The 12,640-nt window shown below is 37.0% G+C and overlaps 1 protein-coding gene across 1 annotated transcript in view; it reads left to right on the top strand.

Annotated features, from left to right (window-relative positions):
- Positions 1-12,640, top strand: part of PPP3CA (protein phosphatase 3 catalytic subunit alpha) — a 170,755-nt gene that overhangs the window by 106,873 nt on the left and 51,242 nt on the right. The window lies entirely within an intron of this gene.

Genomic DNA, 12,640 nt, shown 5'->3' with positions numbered 1-12,640 from the left:
AATTTAAATAGCATTAAATAGATTTTTGTGGTTTTGTTGTTGTTTGTTGTTGGGTTTTTTATTTGTTTGTTTTGTTGGTTTTGGATTTTTTAGCAGAGATATGAATACCTGTAGTAGAGCTTTGTTGTAACAATTTTAAAAGGGAAAAAAGGAGAAAACTGCTTTTTGAACTTGCAAGATTTGTGCCTGGTGCAGAAGCCTTGCTGGGCTGCAGAAGCCTGATGTGACTTTCTTCTTTCAATTCCCTTATTGCTGCTGTTTGTGTCTAAGAGTAGATCAATGAGAGAGGCTCAGATAAAGTCCTGAGTCCTTTCCTGCTGAAGCTTAGGACTGGAAATTGTTCCTTGCTCAGCTAGGAAGGGACAGCTCAGAATTGGAGGAGGATTTTCTAGACCCTGCCCAGATCCTGGGATCTCTTGCAGCTGCGTGCTGGGTCAGTCCTCGGTGGAAGAGGTGACTGTTGTCTGCTGTTGATGGAAGTAATGCTATCTATGGCAAGTTTCTAATCCTCAATCCTCTAAGAGAAATTGTCAAAACATTTCCAGAGTTTTAGCTCTTTTCTTTGTGGTCCAGTTTCAGTGAGCCTTTAATCAAAGCTGGAAAAGTATTCAAAATTAACAAAGATGAGTATTTAATTCTTAAAATATTCTTTTAGGCTTTCATAATTCTTAAACAAAGGCCTAACATATAGATGTCTGTTCTTTGGTGGAAAACCTCAAGTATTTCCTAGCTGTATGTGCATTCATTTGAGGTAAGAGAATTAGTTGTTGAGGGGTTTAATTTTTTTTTTTCTTTTTTTCATTTTGGAATTGTCTGTTGCCTGAGACAGCATGAAAAAGGAGAAAAATGGGTAGAAAGCCTATTCTTTTCTACTTGTATTATTTCATAGCACATTCATCAGCTCTACTTGCTGTGATGCACAGATATCCTTGCTTTGCTTAGTCACCAAAAAGACACACACACAATTATGTTTTTATGGGTGATCGTCTTTTAAAACCTGATTGCCTTACTTGTATGTTTTCTGAAGATAAGGTCCTGTCTGCACTGATTTTGTGGTTTTTTTTGTCACAGTGATATGTCTTCCTTTTTTTATATGAAGCTTCTGTTGATTTTGCTGCTTTTTTTTTTTTTTTTTTTTTTTTTTTCTTTTGGTCACATGCTTTTCAGCTTTCTAGCAGTCTATTTATAGCAGACAGACTGTTAAAAGTCTTTATTGAATTTTCTTTACCAAGTTCAGTAATAAATATTTCAGTTTGAAATATAGATACACAAGAATATTGTATGAAATTTTCAATGAATATATAGGTTATAAGACTTCTGGAGTACATAAAAACTTTTTGATGCAATAAATACAGGTTTATGATCCAAGTGGGGTTTTTTTTTATTATTATTATTTAGCCAGATACAAGAGGCTAAAAAAGAGACTGCCAAGCAAATTCTACAGTTTCAGTGAAGCACAGGCAAGCTCTAACAAACATATGAATGCATAAGAATTTTATTGTTTTTGTGTGCCTAAAGGTTTCTCCCTTTAGGTCACTTCAAGTAACCAGGTTATTGCAATCCAAAAGAGAAGCAAGCAGCCTGGAAAGTCCATGAAGTGCAAATAGCGTATTGCTTTTATCAGTACACATTTTTCACTTGACAGTATCAAATCCACAAAAAAAACTGTTTCCCTAAAATTACTAGACTGTTGAGAGCCAAATTTGACCGATCAGTTGTACTAACCATTAGAAGGGAGGAGCAGCAGCAGCAATTGGTGCTCCATAAAGGAGTGTATAATGAGGGTAAAGGATTTGGTTCCCTTAAGTCAAGGCAGCATGTTCTTGGGAATAAAGTCTCTTGTCTGTTTGCAAGCAAGGAATAGAATAGCTAGAAATATACATAAAAATGTAATAATATAAATGCCTCTACTCCTTATAGAAAACAAAGGGAATTAGACATTAATAAAGAAATGAATGAACAGGAAATCTGAGTGGACCCATTCCTCATAGCAAAGGTCTGTTGAATTGGAGTTATGATTTCTTTCAATGTGCTGGAGTCCAAACTGTGTTGGACAATATGTGGGTGGCAGTAAGCAACAGTGTAAAATTTAAGCATCTGGAAGTATCAATGGATCCATACAGCCTTATAAATCCAGGGTAGATGCAGACATGATTGCTTAGAAACACAATGGCATCTTGTTTGTTGGCTGTTTTCCTCACCTATGACAGCAATTTTATTGCAAGAAAATTAGTAACACGGCTGGATTTACTGCATTTGCCTTGACTGTGTGGGAAAGTTGACTCTCTTCATTTGGCATGTGGGTTTTGAGGGGCTTTTTTTAGTAATAGTAACTAACTTTTGTTTTAGTGAATGTTCAGCTTCCCATGATGTTTCACCATTTTGGTTGATGATTTCATTGTTCTAGTGAAGGACTCTGGTCAGAGAGACTCGTGGAGTTGCCTTGATATAGGGTCTGTGGTTTTGAGCACTTCCTTGGGTTTTTGCTTGACTTTGCTTTGACGAACAGAAACATACTGCAGAGGTCAGCTTGTCACCAGCCCTCATGGGATGGAATAAGGTGGTAAAAAGTGGCATTTTTCTCTGAAATTTAGTGGTAATGAGGAGTCACAAACACCACATGGATTAATAACATGCTAGATGAAGAATTTCAAGTAAAAAAGATACTCTGTTATTGTGCACATTTCCAGCTGATGGCTTTTGTCAAATCAGTTTTCACTAGGAATGTTGTCATGGTCCTTGTTTCTTACAGTTGTAAGCTGAATTTAAATCTGCAGGAACTGCATGTTAAAGAGAGGTGAGGAAGATAAATGCGATTTTTTTAATATCATGAAAAGGATTTTTTTCTTTTTTAAGGAAAAAAGTAAACTAATCTGTGGCTGGTTTGGGACTTAGTATTGTAGTATATTATAGTTGGAAAGAACATTTTCTGTAGTGATTTAAACTGATAAAGTATTGGATCTTAGCCCAAAGCAGACAATGTTCTTTCTGAAAAGTGAGTCATTCTAGGAAGCAAGAGAGTTAAAGAGGAAAGTTCTTCTGAAATAAGGGTTTAACTTCTTCAATCTCTGCATGAGCATAGTGTTGTGTTAAAAAAAAAATCACCAATATCCAGCTTGCATGGAATAGGAACAGGGAAGTGCTCATCTCTTACTGCCCCATTCAAGCATTAGTTTGCTGTGTTCTCTGATGGGATTGTGTTACATATAATTGTATTATCTGTTTGGCTGGGGTTGATTCAAGCAGCAGTGTCCTTTATACTGCAAGTGCAAAGTGTAGGATATGGAGATCCTTTCCTGGAGATACTGAATCCAAATACACTTAATTCACTTATCAAATGCCAGTGAAATCTTGTTTTTGACTGATGGATGGCATATTAAATATTTACTTATCTCCCCTTGGAATGTATGGTCTGTAATCATTAAAAATATATTTACTAATTCTACATTAGAAGCCTGAAACAATGTAATATTTGAGTTTACTGGTAGACTACAGACCAGAGGAGTGGCATAAATGCCAATTCAGTGTAACAGAATCTTTCTTCAGTTTTTTTCACCTGATACTCTCTTTGCAAGTTGGCGGTCTTTTCTTCTTACCTCTGTTTCTGAATAGCAGTGCTCTCTTACTTCCCAGAGCAACTTACTGCATATGATGTGGTTAGTGACTGTCTGCTACAACACCACTTTTTCCCTCTTTGACTTTTTGGGTTTTTTCCCCCTTCAGCCATACTTTAGGAAAACAATTCTTAATATAGTGTCAGGGACTGGTTAGCTTGCTTGAGGAGCATAGAATAAGAGCTAACCCAAATCTGCCTGGCTGCCACCCCTAGTGCTGCCCTGAGTCCTTTCTAGCTTGCTTGCACACATTATGTGCCTAATAACAAGGTTATACAAAGAAACATAATTAAGGCTATTCAGTTCACCTACATGATTTTTTTGTGTTTATTTTCATAATCATCATTCATTATTAAGTAATAGCAGTTTGTTTCTAGAACTAGGTATTCTTAAAGGTGCCTTTTAACCCCAACCATTCTATGATTCATGTTGATTTAGGATCAGCATATGGATTTAACCATCTACTCAATATCATGTTTAGGTTTGTGTTTTATCAAAGGGGAAATCAGTCTGGTCAACTCCTCCTTGTAATTACTTGTAATAATTGTAAGCATTTGTATAATATTTCATAATAATTGTAATACTTAGGCTCTCCTAAGTAATTATCCTGTGAGCTTTTACCAAGATGAAAAATTACTTTGGAGAGCTCTCTCTTAAAAGCGCTTTCCTCAGAGGCTAAGCATTTTTCACCAGAATTAGATTTTGCGGAAGACTTTGGTTATGTAATTTAGATTCTATAATTTCAAAAAGTCATTTTCTGTGTCTTAAACTAGAACTGGGGAAAAATGCACATTGCTTACTTTCCTTTATGTTATACCCATATACTACCACATGAACACTCATAGTACAGGAAGGCTGGATCACAGTACTGGCTCAAACCACTAAGATGGGTGCAAAATTGAGATTAAAAGCTTAGTAGGTCTTCACTGCTGGTTCTTTTCATTCATGGCTCTGAATATAGCCCAAATGCTGCACTTCACTGATTTTTTTTTTTAAGCTAATTGTGCTGTCTCTTCCAACTGAGGATGCATACAAGTATCCATGTTGATACTGATGGTTGCTAATTAAGAGCACAAGAATTTGAGAAATATTTTTATTTTCCCTTCTGTTTCTGGGAAGTACAGAGTGCTACAAAGGTAACAAACAAATGCAATTTTTTGTGGTGAGCAAATGTTTGTTTTCCATTGATAAGACAAATCATTGCACTGAAGGAATACTGTATGCTCTTTGTAATAGTGTTGTTTCTGATTCTTAATAAAAGACTTAGTGGGGGTAGGATGAGACAAAGTAGGGCTGTGATGGCACAGAATGAGGAAATTGTGACAGCAAATGTTATCCCCAGGTAAAATGTATTACCAGCCAACATGAAGGTTTTGTGGTTGGGTTTTTAGATACTAGGCATTCATGTACTGAAGCTTGACATGCTAATACTGCTATCTGTAAAATCTTGGACATTGTTGGGTGCTTGGAAGGTGATTGGATTGCAGTCTGTGATGGTAGTACTGCTCTAAAATTCTGTAGTAAGAAGACCAAAGTATACTATCCATCATGGATACTGTCCATGAAGCTCCTGTAAATAACTGAGACTTTATTTGGGTTTTATATAACTATCACTGTGTCAGGTAATACTCATGTCTCATGTGTTTTAACTTTACTGGGATTGGGATTAGTGCTGCTGAGAGAAATACTGATCGTAGAGAAACCTGTTCCTAAGAGCTGAATTAAATCATCAGCAAAAAAAAAAAAAAAAAAATTATTGTTACTTGAGCTTCTCCTCTTCAAAAGTCCTTTTCTCATTTTGCCTTGTTTCACCTTTCTAAATTTCATTTGGAGTATTGTGTTTATTGCCAAGCTGTGCCTGCTTCTTCTGCACAATCTATCTTCCTCCTTGAAAAGGCTGTCTGCTTTGTGTATTGAATTGTGTGCAGCAGTTTAAGGATACATTGCTCCCTCTCAGGCTGTCCCTGCCTTCCTGCTGGCTGAACCTGTGACCTTATAAAATCTTAAAATTCCTTGGGCCTTTGTTTTTCACATCTGTGAAACTGAGGATAAGAGAATTTTCCTATTGCTATAAATAACCTTGATCTCAGGACATGAGCTGGAAATCCTGACCCAAACACCTATGAAGCACTTTCCTCACAGGTAATCCTTCTCACAGGGTTATTTGTGGAATATGCATTGCTCCCTGATGCTAAGGGTGCATTAACAGGAGATAATGACCGTATACTTGCTTTCTAAGGAGGATGCTCAGGGTTAATGCTGACCTTGAGAGGGTGGCAGGGGAGGAGCTGGTTGCTTATTTCATGGATATGGGAATGAATGCTGATTTAGTCCTGTCACGTTTTGTTTCTCCTTCTGTGACTTAATTCAGCACCTTCTGGTATATGTGATGAAAGCACCTACCTTTGTTGATCTTGGAAAAAAGTTCTGTAAAATATTCACTAGATCACCATCCCCTTTCTACTACCATTCCATTATGTGGCTGTGATCTGGAATTGAAAATTTTCATTTGGCACCTCACTGCTGTGATACCAACTTACTCTTCTGAAAAATTCAGCTGGAGTAGAGATATGGAGAGAAGGGATTTTTTCTCTGCCAGTGTAGGTTTTACAGCACTTGGTAGAGCCTGTTTCCTGAGGCTTGTTTCTGGTATTTCCTGTGTACACAAAGGCACTCCTCTGCTGGCTAAGCTTATGTACCTGGTTTTTATTTTGTTTTGAGACACTGAAAATAATATTGTGACATGAAGATTAATATAGTAGAGCTATTTTTAAAATCTTTGTGCTAAAGGTATTTTTCTAGGCTTAGCATTTTGAAGGACTTCTGCTGCATGGTTTAGGGTTTGGGGGTTTTTTAGTTTCTTCATTCACCAGAGAATATTAGTGACTGTTGTCCTGAAGGTCTTCTCTGATATGATGTTTTCCTTTCTCTACTCTTTATCACTCTACCTCTTCATATGAAGTGTCATTAATTTGTTCTAGCCTTCAGGGGATGGTGGGAGAAAACTAACTCCTGTTAGAAGGAGTGAGCGTGGGTGATCTTTACAGACTCTAGAGTTGCAAATGTTGGCAGAGCAGAACAGAGTATAGTGTCCTCATGTGTTGCACAGAAAACAGATTTTCCCAAGATGCTCTTTGCTTTTTTTTTCTCTATGCAAAGAAGGAAAATTGTCAGTCAAATAGCATTGGCAAATGTGGCCTTGATACTTCATTTGTGGATTTTTTTTTTTGCTGTACCTGTATGGTCAGTGGTTTCTGGATTTATCTTTGGTTAACCAGGCCTCTTTATGAAAATACATAATTGCAGTTTTTTGTTAATGCAGTTCATTCTGGTAGTATAAACTCATCAATTTGCATGCAGTGAAGGGAAAAGATAGATGAAAGCCTATTATAATCACGTTAGATAACCAGATATGAATATGAATGAGATCGTGCTTCGTTTGGAAATAGAGCTGTGTTGTTCAATAGACTTAGTATAACAAACATTTTTATTAAAGCCCATTATGTTGAGTCTCATAGTTGTTTTCTTAGGAGAAGTTACTTAGTGAGCTGTCTACATGATTCTGACCTTAATTTCAGTAAGTTATGAAGTCTGCAAGTTCTTCAAACAGCTCACAAACAGGAACAGAACTGCATGGCAGTGGAACAATGTATGTGACTTAACCACAAACTGTGTCTTGAGCTGCTCTTTAGTGAGCAGATGCAAATAAAAAATTCTGGAGTTTCTTCTTTTGTTTTGTACTTCTTCCTTGTTGTTCTCCAGAAAATAAGGATGAAAGTTGCTCTTCAGTGATTTAAAAAAATAAATATATGGAATAAAACTGTCATTCTGAACATTTCATACTGTTATGGCAATATATAATATTCCTCAGATACACGCTTGCACACAAACCTCATTCAAGCTGTAATATTGTGTAATCAAAGACATGTGACCCTTATATGTGACTTTGTTATTAAATTTTTAGGACAATCAGAGCCTACTGGTTAATAGTTAAACCCTTCAAAAACAATGCAGTACTTGTTCTCAAAGCATGTGAGAATTTTATGCACATGAAATTTCATGATCTTGTAGTTGTTTTCCCTCATATTCATGAGTTTTCTGAGGAAGCCCAGTCTTTGCTGACTCAGCTACAAAGGCTGGTCTAGTTGATTTTGCGTTTTCTTTGTGTGCCTGCTGTAAGTATTCCTTCCCACTTTTTCACTTAGCCTTTCGTAACTTTTCATTCCTTCAAACTATTTGCCCAGAGAAATTTTTGGGACATACTTCTCATGGACATGCAGCCTATTTACCATCGTTCTTTGTAGATCTGTACGAATGACCAGCCACAAGTCTGCTCAGACACATGCAGGTTTACATGGTGCAGTTGTTTCTTTGTCAGTAAGGCTTTGTAAGTACCAGGTGTCTTTAAAAAGCAGTAAGCTCTTGGAAGCATGTGCTCACTAATGGAATGGTAAGCAGCTAAACGCTTCCAAAACATTGTACAAAGCAACCTCCTCTGGGATTTGCAGTCTGCATTCTGCAGTGTAACTCAATAGGGTGTTTTCCTCCCCTAGGTTTTTAGTATTGTGTGCTGTTTGCTCAAGCACAGTCTCTTGGATTTCAGTGCAAAAACATCCCTAGCTCAGTGAATGTAAAGAACATGTTGTCAAATGGTGGATACTATTCTCTACACAGTGGCTTAAAAGATATCTTTGCTTGATTGTTGTCAGTTGTCATACATGTATGAGTTTGCAAATGCTACTTCTGGAGCTGGTGATAGACTTTTACATATCTGCTCCTAATACCTACTGGCATTTGAAGATGGGAATATAATCTTATGATACATGGAATGAAAAAATTCATTTGAAACAGTAAATGTATTTTACTATTGGCCTATAATGGTTACACCAATTAAGTATGTAACTGATAAATGAGAAAATAAGTGCAGCATATCCAAACTGTTGCAGATAGAAGATTTTTGAATTGACATTGTTTAATGTAATGTGAATATAAATTTTGTTCTTAATGTCCATTTGGAGTGGGAAACCATTACAGAATAATTTCTGGACTGAGTTTTACATAGGGAAGGGCATTTACTTATCTGAAGGAAGGTATGTGAAGAGCATTCACAGACTTATTTGTGCCAGTAGACATTGCACTCTTAAGTCACTGTTATACCACTTTGTCATCTATAAATAAACTGGCAAACACACTGCTCAGCTTTGAATTTCCTTCACTGCTAGTACCACTTGAAATCAGTGGTTCCTGTTTCAGTATTGCTTGCTCCTTTGACATAAATCAAAGAACAATCCTCACAGTGAAGCCGTCAGAAATATAATTTAATTTGTATTAGGATGACAAAAACATTTCTCCTGTGTCTCCCTGTGCCCAATTTCTATTTCTATATTAAAACAGTATTTTATAGACAGTTAAATTGGAAAGAATTTGCTGCTATGGGTTAAGGCTGTGTAGTGGATCAAAGTATTAAGCATAACAAGTATAAAAAGCTGCTCAGAAACATGATTTATCAGGAGTTGCAAGGACAGTCCTGTGAACTTGAATCTTGTGAAGGGGCCCATGTCTTCCTTGAAAACTTCCTCAACAGAGATAAATTTCTAAGGAGTCCACAAATAACTGGTGTTTCTCAGACTTTCTGATTGTACCAACAATTAATTTGTTGGAGATCAGGACATAAGTTTCAAATAACTTACACATTTCTTTACATTTGAAATAATTCTAGTGTGTTGTGCACTTCTGGAGCTTGCTGCCCTAAGAGTTTAGGTAGGATGTTGATAGGCTCTGATAGACAATTCTTAAGCAACAAATTTGATGCCTGAACTGATCCCTGGAAATAGTGAGTAGAAAAAGTTCTGTTGTTGTCCAGCTGGCAATTTTAGAATACAAAGGAAGTTGAAAAGCACTGGGTAAATGAAGCCATTCTGTCTTCTTAGGGGAGAAAAAATTGCTTTTTACAGATTACTTTGTACAAGTGTACAAAGGCCATGACTTGACAGCACTTTCAGGAAATTAGTGATGTGTATGTAGAATTCCTCCTCTTTGTTTTTTTTTTTGTTTTTTTTTTTTCCTAATGTGAACACATCTGCTTTTAATGTTAATCATGCAGACATAGAAAACATGCTTTATATTCCCTGTGTTCATAGCTTAAATACATAAGTAGATAGATCCTGGAGATTTTCATTAAAAATTGAATTTCCTGCTTTACTACTTTTACTACTACTTTTACTGCTGGGGACTTTTTTGTTATTATTTGATGAAAAAACTGTTCATACCTCTTTGTGTGTGTTGTTTAACAGTAAGAGCTCCAGATGAGGACCTGCACAAGTGCAACAAAACAGGCTCTGGCAAAATTAAGAGGACCAACAGATTCGATGCTAATGATTTAAGAGAATAAACTTGAATATATAATATCTAATGTGATTTTAGTTATTTTTTTTTCCCCTGTAACAAGAAGGACAAAGGTAGTGGACTAAGCAGTATGGAGTAGATACAGAACCTTTCCTGTGGGCTCTTGGTGGGACACTGCTGCAAGTACTTTCTTAGTGATATAAAGCTGCAACGTGATGTGAAGACTGTGGCAGAGTTACTGGCTGGTGGATGTTTCTCCCTTTATGAATGGAAATATAATGCTGGATCTCTTTTGCCCTCACCTAACAAAAGATGAAGCATTGATTCAGCTGCCTGGGAAATTTTCCAGATCTGAGATTAATAGGAATTTAGAGTTGGAAAAGAAGGGTGGCAGAACTATAGCTTTAGAAGCAGTTTCAGTTCTTTTCAAATGATAGATGGAGCATAGTACTGTATGCATGCAAAATTGCCCCTTTAATTCATTTGTAAATCAGGCTATTCATCAGAATATGAGTATACGAGTTTTACACTGCAAGGACATTTCAAGCCTATACATGCAAACCTGGAAAGTGTAAAGTCTGTAAGCTCTTCCATCCTATTCCAGGCAAAATACTAATTGGATTAACTGTATATAACATTGTAGTTTTCCAGTAGGAACTCTGGGATTTGACCATAATAAACCAAACCTCATTGCTAACTCTTTACTTTGAGCATCTTCCTCCCTCTGCTTTTACCTGTTGATTTTAAGCTTCTACTTTAATTGACAAGGTTAGTTTTGAGTGCTGGGCTTTTCAGCTTTCCATTTTGGGGATGTTTTGTTTTGTTTTTCTTGGATACATTTTTGCATCTATTACTGAGTATTAAAGGAATAGGCTGCTTTTTGCAAAATAGCTAGAATATCCATCAAGTACCCATTTTCGATACCAATTCAGACTTTTGCAACTTGTGGGATTGCAGAGCTTTGCACTTTTTATTTCTGTCCTGTTCACTGATGTGCGCTCTGCTTTTCTTGCTTGTGACAAATCCAGGGACATGCAGCTCCTTGAAGAAAGCTTTCCAACATTTCTGGTTGCTCTGTAATGGGCCCAGTGTATTTACCTGTTCACACATGTCTGAATACCAAAAGGAAAAAAAAAGACTAGCTTCTTTGTGCTTTAAGTGAAAGTAAAAAGTTAAATCCATTTTAAAATCTGAGTCTTGTTCAACTTCAGGTTTTTGCAGTTGGAGCAAATGGGGGCGGGCGATAATTGGTAGAACTGTACAGTTATGTAACTAAAAGCTTCTCAGCTGCAAGTTAGGAGAGCAGATTGCCTGGCCATCAAATTGTGACACATGTTTCTAATCTTCCCACAGTGTCCATGCAGAGGAGTACAGTCAATAAGTGTGTATTGGTTTGGTAGATTAATGTGTTCAAATAAAGATGGTACAAAAAATTTCCTTTGGGGTACAAAGTTTTTTTTTAGAGAAACAGTGGTGGTGTTATACCACTTGGGGATTTAAATAGTATTTATTTTGCATAATTAATGGCAGATATTATTCTTAGGTTGAAACTGTAACTGTTGATGGCTTTTAGCATGAAAGTTGTCATGTAAAACTCCCAGTGGGGAATCAACTAGTAAAAAAATTACACAGTGTATCACAGCGGTGATAATATAAAATATGCTATTTTATGGGGAAAATATCATGTTACTGTCACAGAAGAATGGTCAGCTAGCCAGAAATCATGAATTGTATCACAAATTTCACATAAGCATTCATGAAAGCAGTGACCAAGATATCAGTGAGTTTTTTCTGTACCCAGAGGGTGGGTGGTTGGTTTGCTTTGGATGGGCTTTCTGGCTTTTGTATTTAGTTTTTTTGATGGAATGACACTATATGGATCTTAGTGTATACATTCAGGGAAAAGTGGTACAAGTGTAAAACTGTAATGTGAACTGGACTGAGATGAAAGACAATAGTGTATGAACACTTTGCACTGTGAGTTTGTTTGATTTGGTATTGCAGCTGTTATTCTTCATAGTCCTTTTGTATCTATATGGAGTTGGGACTTCAGCTTCTCCATGGCATGTTGACAAATGTGAGGTTTGCTTATCTGTAGTGGAACAAGGCCATTACCTGAAAGAGAGCTTCTGAATTCTACCACTGGTGGCCTGCTGCTGCATGACAAGGCCTGTCTTGGACCCTTGATTTTATTCAGTTACTTCAAAATCACCCATAGCGTGTGAAAAATCAGATTTTGTTTGTTGAGTCACTGAAGGGCCAGTTTAAACTGGCCTCAGTACCAGTCAGGGCTTTTAACATCACCTTGGTTAAGGATCATTGCCATAAAAACTGTGGGCTTGACCCTAAATGGGATATGGGATGTGTGTGGGGGAAGTTCTCTTTTGAGTAGAAGAAGCAAAGCAGGTTTTGATACTGCACTCTTAGGCATCCATGGGGCTCTCCAAAAGCATTGACTGCCTTCCTGCAGATGCTTTAAATCACCCACCAGGGAGTTTGCAGTTTCACAAGAGAGCAGAGCCAAACTCTTGCTCCAAGGTACAGACAGAGGCATTCCAGCCTAGCCCTGTCTGCACGTCACTTCTGCTTTGCCTGTCATGTTTATTTGGGCTGCTCTTTCTAGGGAAACAGCCTCTTAGATTGACTTCATTGCTGTGAAGGTGAAAAATCATAATTATGGG

The sequence above is a fragment of the Oenanthe melanoleuca genome, chromosome 4 (genome assembly GCF_029582105.1).
Source record: "Oenanthe melanoleuca isolate GR-GAL-2019-014 chromosome 4, OMel1.0, whole genome shotgun sequence".
NCBI lineage: Eukaryota > Metazoa > Chordata > Aves > Passeriformes > Muscicapidae > Oenanthe > Oenanthe melanoleuca.
This window is presented reverse-complemented; position numbering and strand designations above follow the sequence as displayed.